The sequence below is a fragment of the Athene cunicularia genome, assembly GCF_003259725.1.
Source record: "Athene cunicularia isolate RWA chromosome 20 unlocalized genomic scaffold, athCun1 chr20_part1, whole genome shotgun sequence".
Taxonomy (NCBI): Eukaryota; Metazoa; Chordata; class Aves; order Strigiformes; family Strigidae; genus Athene; species Athene cunicularia.
This window is the reverse complement of record NW_020799125.1, coordinates 13657478-13679268: the sequence shown is the minus strand read 5'-3', so window position 1 is coordinate 13679268 and position 21791 is coordinate 13657478.

Here is a 21791-nt window from a genome sequence, read left to right as displayed (position 1 = left end):
TCACCTCCTACCCAAATCCTGATGGGTTCATTAATCCAGAGGCTGCCAGGCCTCCCTTCTCCTCCTGTCCCACCTGAGCTCTGTGGCTACCATCAGCACACATCCCCATCCTGCCTGCTCAGGGTGGGAAGTCAAACACTGCCCACCAGTTCAATTCCGGGTGTGGACTGGCAGGATACAGTGGTCCATGAAATAACTGCAGGTAGATCAGAAACAAACCCCAAACACATATATCCAAGTATTTAAGTAAAGATACAAGATGGGAGGTTTGCCTTCTTGGGTGCAAGTTAAAATGGTTATAGCCATCAGAGTTCAGCTCCTCTCAGCTGCCATAAATGAGCAGAATGCTGACACCAAGATGGAGCCATTAAAAACACCGTGGGAGCACCAAGAGAAGCCTCTGAATCTGGCGATATGCCAGGCTAAGCTTCCATACCGGTGTCTCCAATTTGCCTTACTTCATTAACCTCAATGGATTTACACCCGAGACCAGCACAGAAAAAAAATCAATTATCTGTCTATTTAACCTCACTGCCCTGATATTATTCCCTCCGTCCCATATTTGGCTCCCCTCTGATATCTGAATTCTTGCAGGCCAGTCAGAAATTTGGGTGGAGTCTCCATGTTGTAGCATAAACTTCCCCCTGCATTCACTAAGGTAAAAAAAGGATAAAGCCACAGTTGCTTTTGCAAGAGTGATTTCAGCAATAAACTACTGCAAAAGTATTAATAGAAAACTCTACACCTACAAGTGCAGCCGTTCCCTCTGCAACTTGCATCCGATTGCATGGATTAAGGTCCATGCCTAGCTGTAAGAAACCACCTCCTCCTGATAGGAATGCTGCTGCAGCCCTTGTAAAAGCAGGCACTGCACTAGAGCTGAAAGGAGGAATCCATAGACCAGGGTATGGGTTAGCAGAGGCCTGACATGCTGCCTGGCACCTGGACAGTGGCTGGCGTTAGCCTTCTGCCCGCTGCAGTGGCTCTGTGCTTCTACCTCACTGCTGATGGCAGACATGCCTTGTGGGAAGAGCGGTTTCACAAGACAGGCTTTCATCAGCCAGGTGCCATCCGTTCCAAGCTTTGGTGTGGCGTACGAAAAATCACAGAAGGAAAGATCTCCAGTGTGGGATAAATCATTTTTTTTGTGCTACTTTGGTCTCAGAGCAGACCAAATCATCAAGTAGAGCTGACATGAAAATGAAGCAAAGGCTCCTCTGCTGCTCTACCATTGCTGAGCTCAGAATCAAAATCCATTCAAGCCCAGTTCAGCGGCTGACTGGACACTTGGTCATCGTGCACAGATCAGAGTCCCTCAAAGCTCTGGCCAGCTGGGAGGGTCCTTCCTCATCCCCATCTTACGCAGACACTTCTTGAGAACCTGCTTACAGAAGAACCAATGTTTATAACACAGCCACACAAGACTCAGCTTGGCCACTGGACCTCCAAGGGATGCCCACAAAGCCAGTGTCTGCACAGCTCCAGCCAGAGAGGCGGATATTAATTCTGTACTAAATTGGGTGGTTTGTTGTACACAAGTAATTTTTTTTTTTTAATGAAATGGGTGTATCATTATGATTAGGCATAGTCGTTACATTCAGCCTTTAATTAGATTTGTGTAATTAGAAATTCACTGAGTTATTTCACACAGTGGAAAAAACATTGCTTGGATGGGGTTACGTAAGATGTCAACAGATTTCTCTGTAACTCCCAGAGCTGACTGATAATCTGAAACAAATGATATCTCCAATTTTAAGACCTTCATAAGGTGTGCATAATGCTTAACTTCTGACAGATTTTGTATGGCTAAGAGATAGAAATCTGGCAAGAGAAAGCGGAACATATCATGACCAGTTCCTACTGGTATTTTCTTCTTCTGCTAAGATACTCATTTGCCTAACTGGACCAACAGGGAGGCTGATGCTGCAGCGCCTGGTGCTGCACCAGAGGCACCAGCCCCAAACACCCAGCTGGGCTCACTGCAGTGGATGGGGCCAGGAGGAGGGAACGTCTCCAAGTCACCAGTGTGGCTTAGACACAGGAATGGAACATTCATATACCAAAAGCGGAGAAAGTAATTTGGAGAAAGCTTAATGGATCAGGCAGCTTTTGCAAAAGACCAGACAGGCAGATGGGGGTGCAGACCCACGCAATTCGGATCCAGCTGCATCGCTGCACCAGCTGGGAAGCATCAGTGAAAAGTATCAAGCAAGTTGGTTGCCCACTTTTTATCCCAGCAAATGAAAGCTGAGAGGCAATACAGCTGCTTTGCACAGGGGCAAGGCAGAAAATTATCTGAGCTAGAGGAGAGACTGCCACATAGAAACGGCCACAAGCTGGCTGTGAACAGACCTGAGCAATAAAGCCCTCAGCTACCAGCACAGAGGAGCTGCGCTGCCTCCCCATCTCTTCTCACAAGACAAAGCTGCTTGTAAGACAAAGCCCCCAACTGTTTATGTTTGGGACTATTCATGAGCAGTTATGAGACAGAAAAAAAACAGAGTCCAAGTTGGGTGCTCCCTTGCCAAGCTTCAAGACAGAGTCCAGTGTGCACCAGTTCAAGGAGCTGAGGCAGCCACACCTACTTCAGGTAGATAATTTCTAGCTCCTCCTGTCTTAATGAACAACCAGCTGGAAGAAAAACCTTCTGGACTTGAAGTATCAGCACATTTGTCCCAACCACAGGATGCAACAGGCATGAGGCTGCTATATAAGAAATGCTTTCACTGATTTCTTTAGGTTTGACCTAAGGTCCTGGAATGGATCAAGCTTAAGACAAACAGCCACTAGCACTGCTACTGATGCAAAAGTTAAGTCAGTCTTGCCAGCCAGAGGTTTCAAATAGATGGAAACAACATGGAGTTTGGGGGTGGGAGGGGAAGTGTGTTTGGTTTCCTTTGCTGTCTTATGGCATTACTAATCCAAAAAGAAAAAAAAAAAAAGTCTCTAAGGTCATTTGCACATAAGTATGTTAGTCCTTCCATCAAATCCCATCACCAAGATGAAGAGGACATTTTTTCTAACAAATGTGGTATTTACTTAGGGTCCAGTTACACAGTGAACAGCTGTATTATTTATATCTATCTATCTATCTATCTTGCAGGCTGTGTGTGTATGTGTGCACACAAGAGACAGTTCCCTCATGACCTCCTGTCAGAAACGTCTTATTACACTTCACCTCAGCACTGCCCTTTCACTTCTTTAGAGCAGTATCCTCCTCTCTTTCTCTCATGGATCCCCAAGTACCACAGGCTTTGTAAGAGCTAAGTTTATCAATTCAAAAGATGCCTCCCCATGTCCCCCAAAGAAAGCGTTAACATAAAAACATAATAATATGAAAAGTTCATCTGTTCATTCTTCTTTGGACATATCTGAATACACAGCTTTTCCCTAAATCCACTCTTCCTTGAAGGAATATTTTAAAATTTGAAAAAGACTTAATCTAGCCTTGTACCAACAGCAATACTGCATAACTCATATTTTGCCCCCGTGTCTTCCCACACACAGATGTGAACAGAGTGCCTTGCAGTAGAAAAGCTGGGTGATGCTACAAGTCACCCCCTGAATGATCACCAAGAGCCTCAATCTGCTGCCACCAGAGAAAAAGTTTCACTGCAAACCTCCACTGTGCTCGGCCAAAAGCATGGAGGGAAGTCCAAGGTGGTGTCACCCACTGCTTTGTTTGTCCCCTGTCAGTCTGAGGAACAAACATGGGGACCCTTTGGCAGACACATCCTTCACACCCTCACCCACCTGCTAAAAACACCCCACTGACTCTCAAAAAGGCTTAAGTGGGTCACCACTGGTACACTGCACAAGCTAAGGGAGCAAAGGATGGGGCAGCACAGAAAACATCAGGTGGAAAATACATGAAATTCAACATTTTTTTCTTCTGTTTTAATCTGCATCATGTAACAGTGCTGTAGTGAGCAACACCAACCTCATACATCCCCATACGTGTTTGGAAAGGATCTGACACCATGTTTAGTGATGATTCAAAGTATTTACCAAGACTCTGGCTGCCTTCCGTCTCACAGCTCCCTGACCCCTGAAACAAGTAGCATCTCCAAGCCAGGTGCTCACTCCCTCATACTGAAACAGCCACAGGTCTTCTGCCCACCTGCATGTCAACCGCTGCTTCCCAGGCAGGTGAGGGAGTACCTCAATTCCAAGTATACATATTGTCCATAACAAGGAACAGCCACGGGGCCACAGCAGTGGTACCCCACTGGTGACAGCCCTGCCCTCACAAACCTCTGTCAGGCTCTTGGGTACCACCTCTCCAGTTCATACTGGGAGTCAGGTGCCACATCACAAGTCCATTTTTCAGAGCCAGCACATGGTCCTTGACATTTCCACATGCTCTGTAATACAGGTGATGTTAGCACTGCAGCCAAGTGGGGATGCTTGAAATCCAGAGTCATTTTAATTCACCTCACGGCAGAAAAGCATCTTGTGGCACAGCCAGGAGCAGAATCTGGACTCACCCCACAGCATTGCAGCTTAGAAAAGCTCCCTGATCTTTCTTCTGTGATAGCTGCTGGCACATCACTACACCAGGCACCTGCAACAGGCTGAGTGCTCTCTGCACCCTAGAGGAAAACTCCAAAAGCACAAAGCATTCAGGAAAGCAACAGGAAAATGCCTTCCTGTGAGTCTAATGGGAAAACCACAAGTTCAAGTCTATTTTTACAGTGAGGGAAGTGAAGCAGAGACAAGAAATGGCCCCCAGCCATGGAGTTAGCTACTGGCAAGAGAAAAGTCAGCTTTACTATCAGATTTACACATGGCTGCCTTACTACTCTGAGCAATATTTACACCTTAAGCAGCTTCTCCTACTCAAGCAGGGAGAGTGTAGCACTGCCAACACAGCAAGGCTTTGCTTAACGATGGGGTGGCCAGCCAGAGCAGATGGCCCACACCTTTTCCTGGTTAGGCCATGGATGGCCAAACGGCCCAGAGCTTCGAGGAAAATAACACCTACATTCTGGCTCAGTTCCAGCTGTGACAAGTTATGGCAGGAGGAGATAGAAAAAAAGGGAGCTCTACCCAGTAGAGATGATAAAGCTCCTAAAATCATAGCCTTCTCTGTAAGAGTTTTTCCATTAAACTGCTTCTCAAGCAGAAGTCCTGGTGGGTGGGAAAAGGGGGAACCAATTATACAAACAACTCATTCACAATACAATGATAAAAGCATTTGATTAAGAAGCACTTTAAAGAAAGTCCTTAACAAACATTTGAAAGACCCCTAATATATGTTTACAGTCATGTCTGTAGCTAATTTAAACAAAACGTTTATTTGCACAACCAGGTGGGAGTCAAATTATGAAGTAAAACCTTGTTTTCTTCCTCTCCCACAGCTTTCCATTAGGTATATGGTCCCTGCTACTCAAATTTCTCCCAGTCCTATTTGTGGGAATAAAACTTTTCCTCTCCATCTGCAAGCTTTTCAGGCTAAAAGTGCTCATTTACTCATTGCAATCACAGTCCTCAGTGACTCTTAGAAACCCTCTAACTTCTCAGGCCAATCACAAATAAGCAGCACTGCTTGAATTTCAAACATTTTTCAAAGCTGAACACCTCTGAGAGCTCTTCAGCAAAACCACTTGATGAACAAGATCAGGAGAAACATGGCTGGTGCAGTAAAGGAAGGCACATCCACCATGAGCTACAGCTTCTGCACACATGGGGTAGCTGCTCCCAGGGCATCGTGTCTTCCTCCTGAAAACTAGTGCTCGTTGAGATTTAGGGTAATACCAAAGATCTCAGGCAGCCATCAAGTAGATGAGCTGTTCCAAGTCCATGTTTTAAATACCACCACCTACATCTCGTTCAGGATGTTTTACAAAGCAACTCTCCCAACAGGCAAAGACCAAACTCTGCTTTCTGCAGCCCTGCTGTGTGCACTGGCTGATCTGGGACAGGCAGCTCTTCCCAGGTACCTGCTGCAGGGAGAGGACCCCATCCCCTTGGGCGGGCAGGATGGGGACGACCTTCAGAGCCAGGAGGATGAGCAGAAGCAGCCCGAGTTGATGATGTGAGTGGGAGCATGTAACCCCCACGGGGACAGTACCTGCATCACTGTGCTGAAGCCCAGGTGACAGGCCATCCAACACAGCAATAACATGGGGAAGGTAAACAAAGTACAGGCATAGAGTAAACTGACTGAGGGTAGAAATTCATTTCCACTTCACTTAAGCAGAGATTTCAGTTGTAGTTCAAAACTGCACATCAAAACAGTCTCTACAAAACATGTGATTGGTTTTGAAAGGAGGAAAAACGGAAATTTTTCTGGAAAAAAAACTCCAAATCATGCTGAGTAATTGGGCCCAGCAGAAATCTGCTCTGTACAGCTGAGACAGACCTTGAACTTAGATACCTGTTACACCTAGGAATAAATATTGAATATTCAAATACTCAAACTTTCAAAACTCTACATCTCTCTGGTGTTCAGCTTACCTTCTGCTTTTACACTGGTATAAATTATGGGGTTTATCTGACCAGGACTGAAATAAAGGGTCACTTTCACAAACAGCTTGAATTTACCATGATGTCCTAATAATAGAAACAAACATTAAAAGAAGATTTCGTCACAAGCTGAAATTTGAAAGAAAGTTGAATTTTCAAAACATACTTCCGAGTGGAACATTTTCTGTTCAACATTTTTCCTGGCACATCTATTTTTCCAAACATTTCAAATTTGATGAAAAAAGTTATTTTATGAAAAAGATTTCCTCATTCAGGATCTCTTCTTGACTGATTGAGTGAAACAATCTTACAGAGATGAGTAAGTATTGATTTACCTAAAGGTGATAAGTGGGTGGTGATTAGAAGAGGACAGCTTTTTATATACTCTGGGAGAAATGCATGCTCCAAACAGCACATCCCACATGGCATATAATGACAGTGCCACAAGGCCACCAGAATAGGTCTCTCTCTGTCTGTATCCCTGTCTAAAAATCCTTGTCCAGTAAGGTAATCTTTTATTTGTTTTTTTCAGTGCACTCTGGAAATTTTAGTTTTCTTTAGTTTTTGATTTTTTTTCTTTTTGTTGCTGTGCTTGAAACTTACTGTCAGTAGCAGTTGCTGTGGCTGCTGCGGGAACATTTGCTCCTCTAAGGTGATGCAAACCAGCTTCATCTCTCTCATATTTGTCTCTTTCCAACCCCAGGACCTAGCTTGCCCAAAAGCCTCATCCCTGCACTTAGCCAGAGGCAGCCCACACGAGCCCTCCTCCGTCCCACAGCACAGACAGGGGTGTGCTGGCAACCGCTCCAGAGTGATGGGGCTGCTGAACATCATCCAAACAGGATGAGCAAACTGAGCGTTGCTTTCTGAAACTACATACAGCAGGGTGGATGGAGAGCCTCAGAGCTCTGGACATGTGCTGCCTGCAGGGAAGGTTGAGGGGAGGTACTGCAACCTAAAGGGTGAAACGGGGACAAGAGCTCAGAGGGAGGTTTTGGGAAGGATCCTTGGGAGAGGACCACTGGGATAGAGATAGAGAAGCCTGACAAGGGGGAAATCCACGTGTCAAGCATGAGGCAGCCCTCAGCTGTGAAACACTTGTCCAGCCAAGCTAGGAAGACTGATCTACAACACCATTTCCACATCTCCCCCCAGTCCAGACATCTCCTTCAGCTTCTGCGACAATTCAGAGACTGGATTAAGGACCTCCAAAGATGCCTTCCTACCTAAACTGCTCTGTTACAAAGGTTAGCAGAACTGTATTGGGATGGCAGGACTTCCCTCTTGGCTATGAGATGCCTGAATGATGGCAGGCCCTAGGCTGCAGAACTGCAGGCAAACAAGCATGGAATTTTAACTGTTTGGAGATAAATGTGAATGGCTTTTCTGAGGGGCAATAAAATGTCCCCTGCCACCTGAATATCCTTCTGTTGAAAGCAAATGTGGAATGACAGACCTCTGAAGGAAACACCAGCCCCTCCTCCAGCATACCATGTGTGTTATCTGTAATACAAGCCCCGCTGTAGGATCACTGTCCACACACCCGCCCGCCCTGTTTCTGCATGGTGCACTGCCTGTGAAACGACTCTAAACTTTCAGAAAATCCCAAACATGAGCTGCTTCCAAAACCCATTAACTATGTGGCAGATTGTGCAGATGGTTAACATTCAGGGACCCAGTGCAAATCCCCCGTTGCACAGCGGCGGCAGAGGCGACGTGGAGGCTCCAAACACGGCTCCACGCTTGGATGGTGCCACAGGTGACCTGCTCCCCCCACGAAGTGGTGCTGTGCAAGGGGGCCAGGCAGTTCAGCTGGGGTCAGCAAAGCCGTGAGGCAACTGAAGCAATGCCCTGCTAGCTCAGCAGCTCTCAGCTGGGCTCTCCTGGCTCACTTTACTCACACACAGAGTTCCTCCTTGCCAAGACAGATGGAGGCAGCTGGGTACACAGAGGGGACAGCCTGAGGCACGCACACAAACATTTTGGAGAGGGTCCTGCTTAGACGGAGCCCCAACATGAGCTTCTTTCCCATGCCCCAGCACTTTTCTCCTTGCTCTGCCAACACCCCGTTGTCCCCAAGCCCCCTACTTGGGCACCCCCTGCTTTGCAGACCCCTCCTCAGCACATGTGAGAGAAGGTATCACCATTCCCTGCGATACTTCACACAGGGCTCTGCAACCCCATGCATGGGCAAGAGCTTGGGTCCTGGAAACGTTATCTCAGAGTGGGAATGCAGAGGCACTCCCACTGTCATCTCTGCAATGACAGTCTTGCTGTGTCCTTGCATGAAAGTGGAGGTGCTACGGATTAACGCGAACATGCCACCACCACTGGGTTCTGCTTCTGCATCCAGCAGACATGGAAGACCTGCTCCACGGGGGTCCTGACACCATTCCCTCCTTCTCCCCCATCCCCTCCTGAGAAGACTGACTGTCCATCGCTGTTGTCTTCAGGAAATGAAAAGGATACTAAGCATGTGTCTACATGGCATCATGGAAGTCACATCACAGCAAGATGGGAAGATGTAACATTGCGGTAATTATCTTACAGAAGATACAGGCTGCACCCACAGCTGGCTAAGGTAAATGGTTACTGCCAGCCAAAATCCACTCTGGTTTTACCCCTGCCAGCTTTGGTAAGAAATCTATGCCTTTCATGGACTACAGTCACATCAATTTTCCCAGGCAGTCCTGTCCCAAGAGAGAAAACATGCTGGTATCTATTTCTGAGGATTGTGCTCATCTTCAAACAGGAGCAGTAAGTGCTTTCAACTCCCCCAGACACCAGTGGGATTTGTGGCATCCTCCAAAAAGGGCTCAGCCCACACTGACCACTCTACAAGTCCCCAACCGACTGGCTTCACAAGCAGCTCTGTGCCAAGATGCCAGGGGAGGGGACACAAGGGCCCAGCACCTCACATGCCACTGCTGCTTCACAACACTCACGCTTCGGAGAGGTCACAGCAAGGTCTTTAAGGTGAAGGATCAGCCAGTGCACTCATACATGGCACAGCCTAATCCAGCAAGCAGAAGCAAGTCAAAGTAAAACTACTCCTCTGCATAGCACAGGGGCATGCAGGGTCAGGCCAAGGGTCCCCTGCTGAATGCAGTTATTCTTTGCCTAAAGGTCTTCCTGGCTAGGACTTGGTGGGTTCTCTTTTTGCAAATGTAACTCATCTGCTTCATAAATCCTGCAGCACAGTGTATGTGCTGTGATGTGGAAATCCAGGATTTAGAGGATGAGGAAGACCGTGCATCTGGCTGAGCTTCCCCACCCCAAACTGCACCAAACGATCCCATTATGCTTGGAAGTGGTCTTAAAGACTCCTCTACTGCAAACAAAGCAGACAAACTAACCACTGGGGTGAAAGAGTAGTATCTGAGGCAGTGATTTACATCAGAAGACAAATACTTGTCTTCCCAGCTGGAGCAATGCTGCTTTGGTTAGCTCTGGAGATCTGGGAACCAGAAGCCCCAGCCCTTTGGGCCACAGCATGGGGAAGTCACCAGCAGAACCCTGCTCCTCGAGCATCGCCATCTCCCCACTCACCCACAGCAGCTGCAGCTGCCTGCTGAGATACACTAAGGATTTCTGCTTGCCCAGGCAGAGAGAGGGGACGTGGAGGGACATGCTGGCCTCACACTAACACACTGTCTGTCCCAAGGGCTCAGCAGCAGCTCAGTGCCCTGCAAACTGTACTAGCTTGTGTCTGGCTTGGAGTGTGGCTGTACCCACAGCTGATCCCACCTAGATACTGCTAGAGATGCCTACAGAAGGATTAAAGCCTCTCGGCTGCCCTGCCCACAGGCCAGGTAGGCAGCAGGGGTGCTCCAGGGAAGGGAGCAGGCAGGCACTGGCAGAACAGGCAGCATGCTGATCCTGAGCAGCCTCCTGCAAAGTAGCACCCCCGAGCCACCCATCGCCCAGCCCTGACCCTCAGCATACACTGGTCCTGGCAATTTCACCACAGCTGTCAGCCACCTGGCTTAAATCAGCATTTCCCTGATTTCAAAGAGCATCATCCCTGGTTTGATTTAGCCCAATTTGTCCTTAATTGATTTCCTATTCCCATTGGCTTAAGGGAAGAGGAAAACAGATTGGAAGAGTATTTCTGATTCATGCAGCTAAGCAGATCCATGCTGTTTAGAAAATGTAAAGGTCTTGTTGATGCAGGATTAGCAATTTGGGATTCCTACTTCTGGTAGGAGTCTCTTCTCCAATGCCCCTGTGCTTTCATGAGGAAGACAGGACCACATGAGCTAACGTGCCTGCTCCCAGCCAGGATGGGACATCACTATTCAGCAAAGGTTCTTGCTGTGTTTGCCTTTCTACTTGTTTTCCCAGAATCCAATTTAAAACAAACTTTATTGGTACTAAAGCTAGAACATATGAAACATAGTGCAGAATATATTACAGGAGAGATAGAACCACCTATCTTTATATGATGAATTTCTATATATAGGGCTCAGTACCTATCTTTATTGCTGGCACTACACATGGCTTATCCTTCTGCATTCCCTCCTGCTGTTAGGCTTGGCTTTTCAAAAACACCTAAGGAAGGTAGGTGATCAAATACCCTTGGAATTCATTAAGATGCAAGTGAGATGCAAGTCAATAAGATACTTGGGCTCCACTGAAAGCCCTGCCATTAAACGTGGTATATTAAATACAATCTTACCTTCATATTATGCCTCATTTCAAGTGAGCCCAAACCACTTTGCAAGCATGTCACATGCTGCCCTATCTTCACACAGAGGCATATCTAGACTGAGAAAGTGGCTGTTATTCAACATCCCCCACAACAGTTCAGCACTGACCTTCCCCAGAGTCACAGAAGAGTTGCCACCACCACAGCATCCCTGTCACCCACCTGGTGTCCTACCATCTCTGCTGCTCTTTCTCTGGGGAAAAAAAAAAAAAAGCATCATCTTTCTATGATAAAAAGTTTCCATGAGACATTATGCACAGCCAAGTTTCTCAACCCATCTGTTCACTGGGCACAAAGTCTCTTACACATACAACCATGACTGCAGTTCAAGGCTTGCTTCCTTTCTGGGGTGCACGGGCAGGAGGAATAACAGTTATGGACATGCAGCTATTTCCTACTCTGACAAAACCCCCCAAAAAGTGAACTCTGAAACCTATGGTGTTTCTAGGGCATCTGCAAGATTTTTCTCTCTCTCATATCACAAAACAACTTTTAATCTTTATACACTACAGTGCCAGACAAAAATAAAATGTATTACACGTTCTTCTGTGCTGGGCTGCTATGTAGGTTAGAAAGTGTGAGACAAAGATGATTAATTGATTTGCACTCCTGTGCACAGACAAGCACCCAAAGGGCAGTCATGGGCTCATAGAAGCAGGAAAGGTCAGACACGTTTTCTCTGGCTGCTGTATCATATCTCCTCCATGACCCAGAGAGCAACCCTACCAGCTTCCTGACACCTGGAAATTATTTTCCTTATTTCTTCCCATTCATAGGAAAGACACTTTCCACCTTCCCTCTTTGCAATAGGGAAGATGTTGCTAAATTTGCCCTGGACCCTAAAGATCATCCAATATGAAGTTTTCTTGTCATCCAAGCTATGGCTGTAATGTCTCCTCAAAATCTGCAGCAGAGCAGAGTACTTCTCGGGGATTTTTCTGCCAGGCTAGTTCAAACCTTCCTGTGATCTTCTGCCTGTCTCATCAGTAATGCAGAAATGCTGCAGAGGTGCCAGACATATCTCTATCATTGTCACTCCAGTCTATTAGCTTAACAGTCTCCAACGTGTATTTTTCCACCATGCCAGAAATCAAGTTGCACAGGTAAGCAATTCCCTTACATCAGGTGCCTCTAAGTCCTGTGACACCAGGAAAAGGCTCCCATGGGGCTCAGGCTGATCATTGCCAGGTAACAGGGCAGTGGCTTGCTGAACCATGGATGAATTCATACCCACATTTTAAGTCAGAAATCCCTGTGACTGGCAAAGCCACTTTCCTGGCTGCAAACATAAAACTGCCCACTGTAAAGCAAGAAGAGAGCACTCAAGAAACAGAAGATTTCTGGAGGCAGAAAAGCCTGGCAGGGAGAGAGGGCAGTGGGAGGCAGAGCAAACACAAGTGGTCACTCACCTCAGCCATCTCAGGTCCTCGCCCTGCAGAGGCAGAGCACGTGTATTATCCCACAGATCTGCTTATTTTATAAACAACACTCTAAAGCAACCACTTTACAAGGTCACAGTGAATTGTGATGAGAGGTTTTGTCCAAGTGATCCAGCCTGGTCCAAGAACGTGGATCTGTGTGCAGAAGGGAAGCAATCGAGACTTCCCTTGCCACTTCTCAGAGCACAGGCAGCAGCTGAGATCCCAGCTCCCCAACCCACAGGCTCTACCTCCTCCTCTCCCAACTCAGTGCTTGTGACAAGCAGAGAGACCTGAGCATCCCTGTGAGGTCCTTGAGCTGCTGCCCTTAACCCACCCCAAACTCTGTAAGCTCAGCTGCCTCGCTCGCACCCAGCCAGACAGGATTCAGCCCCTAAACCTATGATCTTTTACTTCTCCTTGTCTTAAAATAGTTAGCAGCTCAGCACTTCAGATCACTTAAATGTAACCATACTGTGCCTTATCAAGGGGTCAGAGCAAGGCAATCAGGTGAGTAAAGCTAGGAACATCACATCTATTTCCAAGATGCTGGGTGTGGGGCATTCACCTGGGGATCTCTCATTAAACACTCTGCCCTCTAATTTTACCAAACTGTGAAGGAATCAAATTCAAACCTTGCCTCCAGAAGCATAGTATCTCATTTTGATTCAACACAGACATGCACACCCCCACCCCCCCAAAAACACACACTGAGCAGGAAAAAAACCAAAGCTCATGAAAGCATCAAAGCGCATATTCCTCCCAGCTTACTCCCAGGCTGTGTAGCGGGGTAGGTACAAGCAGTGCTGGGCAGAAAGGTTTGGAGGCACATGGCTTGCAGGGCTTGAGTGGGATGCTGGGAAGAGTCTCTGTGCACGTAGCTCAGCTGAGAATCAGCTGCAGTATTCGGTGCACATGGTGGTGCCTCAAAGCAAGGGACTGCACTCAAGCCTCTGAATTTCCAACAGCAGTCTGGGGACTCCCACTTACAAGCATTGGTCCTTGCAAACATGAAGCCCTCTGCAGAGTCACAACCATTCCTCCGCACAATGACGCGGGTTTTTTGCGGCAACTTTCTAGGCTGAAAAATCTGGAATAGCTCAGGACAATATTTGGGGCAGTACTGTGCTTATCCCATTCCCAAACTGGGGAGGGTCCAGTCTGACTTAACATCTGATGAGACCACCAAGATCCAAGCCTCTGAGCAAACACTCTTCCCAAATTTTATATGAGAGCGCCACCAACATTTTTTGCCTTTCATGAAACAGCACGTTTGATGTAGTTACTTTACAGCCCCAGGCAGCTACATGTATAAGGCCATCACTCATTTTGGTCCCAAAGCCCTTGCCAAACGTCTGGCTGCTTTTCCACAATCAAATGCTGGGCTGTGCCCTACACTGGAGAATAGCAAAGCACAATCCTCCCACCAGTTTCTCAGAGCACAGTGAATTAATTGGGGCACTGAATTAGTGAGGTTAGATCCAATTAGCTCAGTTTGACCCAGATGCTTTAAGTAACATTTTTCTAATATATTTGAGCTCATTATCATACAAGTTCATCTTGGCACTGGGTAAAAAATGATCTGTCTGGGAGCAGCTTTTCCAGGCATGCCTCCATGACCCTTTGGGATGCATTTTCATCCTTTATCTGGGTGACAATGAGCACAGCTGAAAACAGCTGAGGAGGAAAGACCAACCTTGTGTTTACAGCCCAGGACTCAGGAGATCCTCTGACCACGAACAACCTCTGGGTCTCCATTGTTTGTTGAAGAACAAAAAATGAAATGCATAGGCACTCATGACATCTTTCTATCTCACCTACTCCAAGCATGATTTGCCCAGGACACAAGCTGAGTTCTCATGCTGAGATGAGACCCTGACCCCAGCAGGGGCAGCCACGGAGCTACCATTGCCCAGATATCACAGCATGTTAAAGCCAGCAAGGTACCTGGATTTGACCAAAAGTTTTCTGGACACATTTCACCTGAAAAAAAAAAAATGGTCCAGTTCATTTTCACTGGAAGAGTGGAAGGAAGGAGAAACAAGGAAAACTACTGTAAAAAGTGTACAAAAACATCAATAAAGCTGAAATAGTGTTTCATTATCAAGGGCAACTGCTCAGAAAAGGTGACAGCATCTACAGCAAGAGCAGCAGATCTCACCCCACTTGTTCAGATCTCAACAGCTCTAATATGACTCACCACGAACAGTCAAAATGTTTAGCTATGTAAGGTACAGACGGTAGCTCTATCATGTTAACCTCTTCTCTTTAAAAGGAAAATTCTCTTAAAAGATTAAGCATATCCCAGAAGTAAAAAAAGATTAGTAGGTGAGAAGGAAACTGCAGGAACAGTAAAGCTTTTTCCTGGGAAAGAGCAGCAGACACAGTGCAGAGTGAGTGATGATACTGGTTCTGTCAAACAAGAAGTCATAACTGCAGTTGAATAACACAGAGCAGAGAAAGACCAAGTCACACCACCCAGGTGTGCAGCAACCCCCAAAACTGGTTTCTCTTACAAAAATGAAAGAATCCTCAAAAAAACCTGTTTCCATCTTCCTGAAAGAAAACATGCAATTATGTGTTTTGGTTTTTTTTTTTTCCAATGAGAAATGAGAAAGCAGAAGAAATTTGATTTTTTTTAACCAATATTTCAAAACATCACAATAACACCCATTTTTATGTTTTGTTTTATTGACATTCCCAGCAATGTGTTCCAGAATGGTACTGCAAAGCTCACAACTGGAGTGGAAAACACCAAATTCCCTAAATTTGTTTTTATTCTGTGACCACTACTTCCAGTATATCAGATGTTCTTGTCAAAATGTCAGATACTGAAGCATTAGAATCCCTTACAGACAAACTCCTGAAAGCCTCTGAGACAGTGGTGGGGTGCTGCTCATCACACCTTTGGCCAGCAGCGGCTCAGGGCATCGTGCTGCTCTGCAGCTACAGTCCCTGGGGTGAAGGGGAGACAGACTCCTTCAAAAGGATCCAGAAGAAACGAAAAAAAAGTCCATCTCTACATTAGAGGACATTCAGCCTCCAAATCCCTTGCTGCAGGCAGTTTGGTTTCTTCATGACCGGAATATGCTGCACTTCTGTGACTCATGACAACCCAGTGCCAAGCCCCATCACCAGATGCTAACAGGAGGTGTCATGCGATGGGGCCCCACAGAGTGTCACATCACCTCTCTGTGTTCACACAGCACCTGGGAGCAGTAATACCCCCTAGTCACAGGGCTCAGGTGCTTGAGATCCTCTCTTAGGGCTTCCTGCATCACCCCAAGACTGGAAGCACCCTGTGCTCTCCCAGGAATTGCCCTGGGGGAGCCTCCCGAAGCAGCCCCCCAGCTCCCTACAGCAGCACCCACCATGTGGGCCCTAACTGGGATGTCACCCCTCTGTGCTCCCACGGCAGTCATGGGAGAATGCCAGGAGGTACAACTCTCACAGGCTGAGATGGCTTTTTCCCCTCACTAAATATAGAAGAAAGATCAAAATAAATGCACTCATTGAATAAGTGCTTGCTACTGTGAAGAAGCGTTATGTAATCCAATCACGAATCCCTCCTGCCTACCTTTGATTGAAATCATGGAATTTTTTTATTCATCTTTCCCTGACATTCCCTTGTTATCATCACCAATCCTAATGAATGCAATTAAAGCTAAAAGTCTCTTAATTTCTTTCCTTTTTTCTGAGCAGGTTCACTTTTTTTTAAAAAAAAAATAAAGCCCTGAAATGGAACAGCAACTGAAGTTACAACTTTGACAATTTGGTACACCGGAACAAAACCCCAGTCCAAATAGCTGTTCCGCCAGGATTCCCAAACACACAGCCTCAGAGATCAGGGGAAAGCAGGGTGTTTGTGCAGAGCTACAAAATAAAAATTAAATGTTGTGTTGGGCCAAGAAGAAAGCAAATTAACAAAGGGATATTTCTTTCTGTACTAGTTTCAGCTGGCTGCGTTACTTCCCGCAAGCCACTAATGCACTTTAATTGGGAGGAAAGGCATGTCGCACAGCAGTTGCTTAGCAAACTTTATCACTATTTTTCATGAGGTCCCAGTGTTCCCTGCTGCATTGGATTCACTGTGCCTTGGTGTATTTTGCGGTCTCCTGCTTTATTTTCTTTCCTCCCTTCCTCATCTCCCTCTACTCATTTTATCACAACACCCTGGTCTGGCTACCAAAAAATGCCTTCACAAGCCCATCACAACTGGGCAGCAGCAAGTCCATCACTCTGCCCCAAGACAGCACATTGCTGCTCTCCACAGCACACAGGGACCGAGGCCACCCCTCTCCTCTCCTGCATCCCCCTGCAAGGCACAGGGCAGCTGCCTTAGCACACGTGGAGAGATGCATCCTACACGTGCCTTTATCTGACAGCAAAACCAGATGATCTAAAGGTGGTAGAGGTAAGAGTCAAGCAAAAGATTAAGCCATAAGATACATGCACTGTTTTCTGACCAGACTATACAGGCATCAATGCCTATGCCAGGCACACGCTATGGCAGGAGCGTGCTGCAGGAGGCACAGCCACCAGTGCACACCAGTACACACTCCAGCATGGTCTATGTAACACAGCGTTTAATTCCTCACACAGCCTCTCTTGTTCCATCGTGCACATCTCTGGCACTGAGCTGCTTGGGACAATCTGCCAGGCCTGGAGCAGACTGTCACGGACAGGACTCCCTCCTCCTGTGCCTGAAAATACCAGACATCTCCACTCTGGCAGCCTTGGAAGGAGCCATGTGAAAGCAGGAGACAAGCAGTCCCTCTGCAGAGCCCTCTAAGCACAACTGGAATGGCTTTGGCCACTGAGCCTCCAGCACGGAGACAGGGTGTGTGGTGGAGGCACCCTGACACCCTGCTCCAGGGAAGGGCAGCAGAGCATGCCTGTCCCACCCTGACCACTGACAGAAGGCAACTCCGGCTACACTCAGAGAAACACCTTGATTAGCAAGGGGAATACAGACTGAACCAGTGGTCCTAGTCCTGGAAGAGCTGAAGATCCACCCTGCTCACAGGGTACAGTTAACCCTGCATCACTGGGGCCAACTGTCCTACTTTTACCAGCTGTAGACAAGCTTATGTTGGCTTTTGCCAATCAGGATGAGCCCAAAGCAGCTGACAGGCTGGTAAACACCAAGGCTGGCTCATGTGGTAGAACACCCTCATGAATTATCTTCCAAGGTAGCACCATGGGCTGTGGAACACATGGCCAAATATTTTTCTGATACATTCCCTAGCAAGGATGAAGACACTCAAAAAATTCAGTATCCATCCCCTATACACCTCCCATCCAACCCCTATTACAACATAGCCTGGCATGAAGCCAATACTGATAATTTCCCAATTAAGCACTAAAAGGTCCAACACTCCAACCAGGTGGTCAAAGGAAGACTATTCTTCAGAGAAAACCCTCGCTGGCTGAGTGCCAGTCTTCATGCATGCCTGCGGACAGTGCTAAGGATTTATACACTTCATATTCTGTCATCTACCCTGGAGGAGGCAAGCCTCTAAATTGAATTATCACAAAGAAATCAATTCCAGATCAAACCTCTGTGAAATTATAATTGCTTTAATGATCTGCAGGCTAGAATAGACAGGGCCCAGGGAAAGCGTCATATACTTTCCCTCTTCAATTCATAAGGCTCCTATAGGAATCAGCCTTTGTTCACAAGGAGCATTAGTGTTTTCTAATTATGTATTAATTTAATCTACTATTAATTTTCAATTATTGTTATTACACAGGCACTTTCTTTTTCCCCTGATGTGACTGCCATGTAAGATGCTGAATTCCAAACAGCTCTGTGGCAAGCTGACAGGCAGCAGCTTAGCCTTTAAAAAGGAAAACACCCCCAACAACCAATTTTGATGAAGACATTCCAACCAAACAAAAATATATTAAAAAAAAAAGACACACACACAAACCTTTCTGACTCATCTGAAAATGCTATCAGCAGCCTGCTTAGCCTAAAGGCTTAAATCACTTAGGTACAGCATGTCTGCTGAGACTTTCATTAGAATTGACATTTTGACAACTGCAAAAAACTCTACAACCACCCAGCTCACAACATGACGGGCAGTTTAAAAATAATTATCAACCACAAGACAAAGGCACCCAGGGAAATGAAATTTCACTAACCCCTTTCCTCCCTAAAAGATGTGGGTGAATATTATATTAAAAAATAATCCAGTATTTCTCCTTGATTAATTGGAGTTGCAAAAATAGCTCAGGATTTTCAGCATTACACATTAGGAAGAGCAGAAGTGACACAGCTGTGACCAGAGCTGGCCTGGACAGACAGCAGAGGTGTCTGTGAATGTGGAGAGATTTAACTCTCAGATTTCACATTTCAGAGATCCTGCTCATCAGAAAGCTGCTGGCGCTAAGGGTATGTTCTCTTTGCTATGGAAAACATCCAAGATCCAAAAGGGAAGAGGAAGCACCTGGACAACACGGCACCTTTCAAACCCCATCGGTTTGGTTCTCCCTGCCTTTTTCACAGATGCTGGGGAGGAGAGGCTTATGAGAGGGAACAGAGAACGCCTGCTTGTGGACTTCAGGCCAATCTGCACCAGCTTGGCAGGCTACCCTCAAATTTTCCATAGACAGCTAGAATTGCATCCAAGAACTAGTAAACTAGTGAGAGACTTTCCAAAGGCTTCAATAGCTTTGGAACAGAGACACTCACACACTTACAGTGTATTCAAAACAAGGAATTAAGTAATACTGCAAAATAAAGGCTTGGGAAGTGTCATTGCCTTTGCTGGTACATCATGCAGGATGAGTCCATCTGAGCAGGGACCAAGCAGCATTATAGCAATAAACAAAGCTCTTGCAATGGCACATGCAGGCAAATCCTGCTAGGGTTGTGCTGCGTGAATCCTGTGGAAGAACCTACCTGCAGCCCTGCCTTCAGGGCTTGGACCTCCACCTTGGACATCCATCCTCATCTCTTTGAGCTCACGTACACTACTAATGGGCTGGGATCAGCCTCTCTCAATTCAGAGAGGTGACAAAGCCAATTTCCTCACAAACTTGGGGCACACAGAGCACCCCAGAAGCTTGCAGCTATTCCACCCCCAAAACATGAGGGCTAACATGCATACAACAGAGAACAGGGAAACCTTTGGACAAGACTCTAGAGGAGAAAGAGCAGGAGATTATTATTCTTGAAGAAAAAAAAAAAGTAAGTACTAAGGCTACCTCATGAGGTCAGAAGGCTTCTTTTGAGTAGTGTGGTCCAGGCCTACTGTCTGCTGCTCTTCTCACCCCACTAAGGCCCTATTTATTATAAAACTCCATTTGTATATTATACTATATCAAAGCAGCTGTGGCAAAATCAGAAGAATTATTCCCATACCAGAATACCAGCAAGCTAACATTGGCTCAGCTGTAAAACCTTTTTTGCATAGAAAAGCCACACAGTGAATGAAGTCTCTATAAAAGGAAACACCTCTACGTCTAACATGCCTGGCTCTCCGTGTGAGCATCGCCTCTGCGAGGAGCCCGAAACCAGCTGGATCTCAGCCTGTCTGGACACCCTGCCTGCAGCAGCAGGTCACAGCCCTTCGGGGCTGAGCTCTGGGCCTCCCAGTCTGTCCAACATCTAACACATACCTAGGGCAAACGGAATAGCAGTGCAGATTATCACGGCCTGCCCACAATGCAGGCAGCAAGTGATGAAGACAGCGAAGATTCTCACTGGAATACTAACAGGGTTTGCCCAGCCAGCTATCTGCTCCAGCACAGAAGTGAGAGATAAATGACAAATTTGGCCTGGAGACCTCTCTTCCAGAACAGAAGAGACTGCTACCATGAAGATCAGGAATTTGAGAAGTTTTGAAAACAAACTGGACTGTCAGAGAAATAAAGGCAACAACTCTAGATGCCTTCAACAAACAGTACATTCCTGACATTTTTGTGCTCGCACCCATCAGACAGGATCCCATTCCTGCAAGTCTGTGGTGCAGGTCAGGAGGACTGTCCAGGTACCACTACATCCAAAGAGACACATCTGTACAAGAAGTCCTCAAAGCCATCCACCTCCTTCAGCTAAGGTGTGGACCACGATGAACATCTGACAGAGCCACCTCTGCTGCTTGCCATCTCATCTGCCTTTCTGGGAACAAAGTGAACTGTGCTACCAAAGTGCTACCACAGAGGGCACACAGCAAGTGGTGGCTGAGGCTGGATCAAAGCCAGCATGTTCTCCAGCTATTCACCCTGCTCCGCGCCACTTCTGTTCAAACATCATCCTGACATGAGAACTGTTGCTAATGACAAGCTACTCATTTTTGTGTACGCTGCTCCTGCACTGCCATGTGAAGCCCCATGCAAAGACATTAGAAAATGCTTGACATAAACCCTGCAGCATGTTTGTCACTCTTGAAGTCATTTACTATACCCATACCAGCAAGGTCCTGAATCAGAACAGCACACTGCAGTGGTAACAGCCACTTTACATGTCCAATGCTGGGGGGATTTGCTCACCAGCTCAGCTAAGAGATTCAGCCATTAGACTCCAACTCAGTCAGCACAACGTATCAGAGCACCAGCATAAGGCATCCAGTCTCTCAGGGACAGCATGTAGCCAAATCAAATAGGAAGCAGGGATACAGGAGCACCTGAGAAGTTTGAAAAGACGCTTCATACCAAAGCAGGCATGCATTGGTCCTACAGAGAGTGAGGCTGAGGATGCATCCTCCCCTGACACCCCAGCAAAGCTCCCCAAACTACAGTTATGAAACTTTTTAATATCTACCATAATAATTTTCCATGCTGCCTTTCCAAGATCATTGCTGTTACCTGCTTTATAGCCAGTGTAAGAGTAAAGCAGTGTTCAGAAATTAAAATGCACACCAAACAGAGGAGCCATATGGAACCTCAAGAATTTCATTGGCTTTTGGGGCCTAAAACAGAATTTGTTTGTTTGGGTTTTTTTTAAAGAAACCTAAACCCCCTGGGCCTTGAACATATGCAAAGGTGCAGCATGGCATTTTGAACAGAGCAGCAGGCACCTCTGCAGCAGGAAACCTGGAACTGCAGTACAAGTCTCTGCAAGTACAAAGTGCAGGGTCACCAGTTTCCACCACCTTCTGAGGTTTGGCAATGTTTATTATTGGGGTTTTGACACTTGGGGCTCTTGAGATCAAGCAATGTGAAACTGAGGTTGGTTTCCCCCCTTCCCC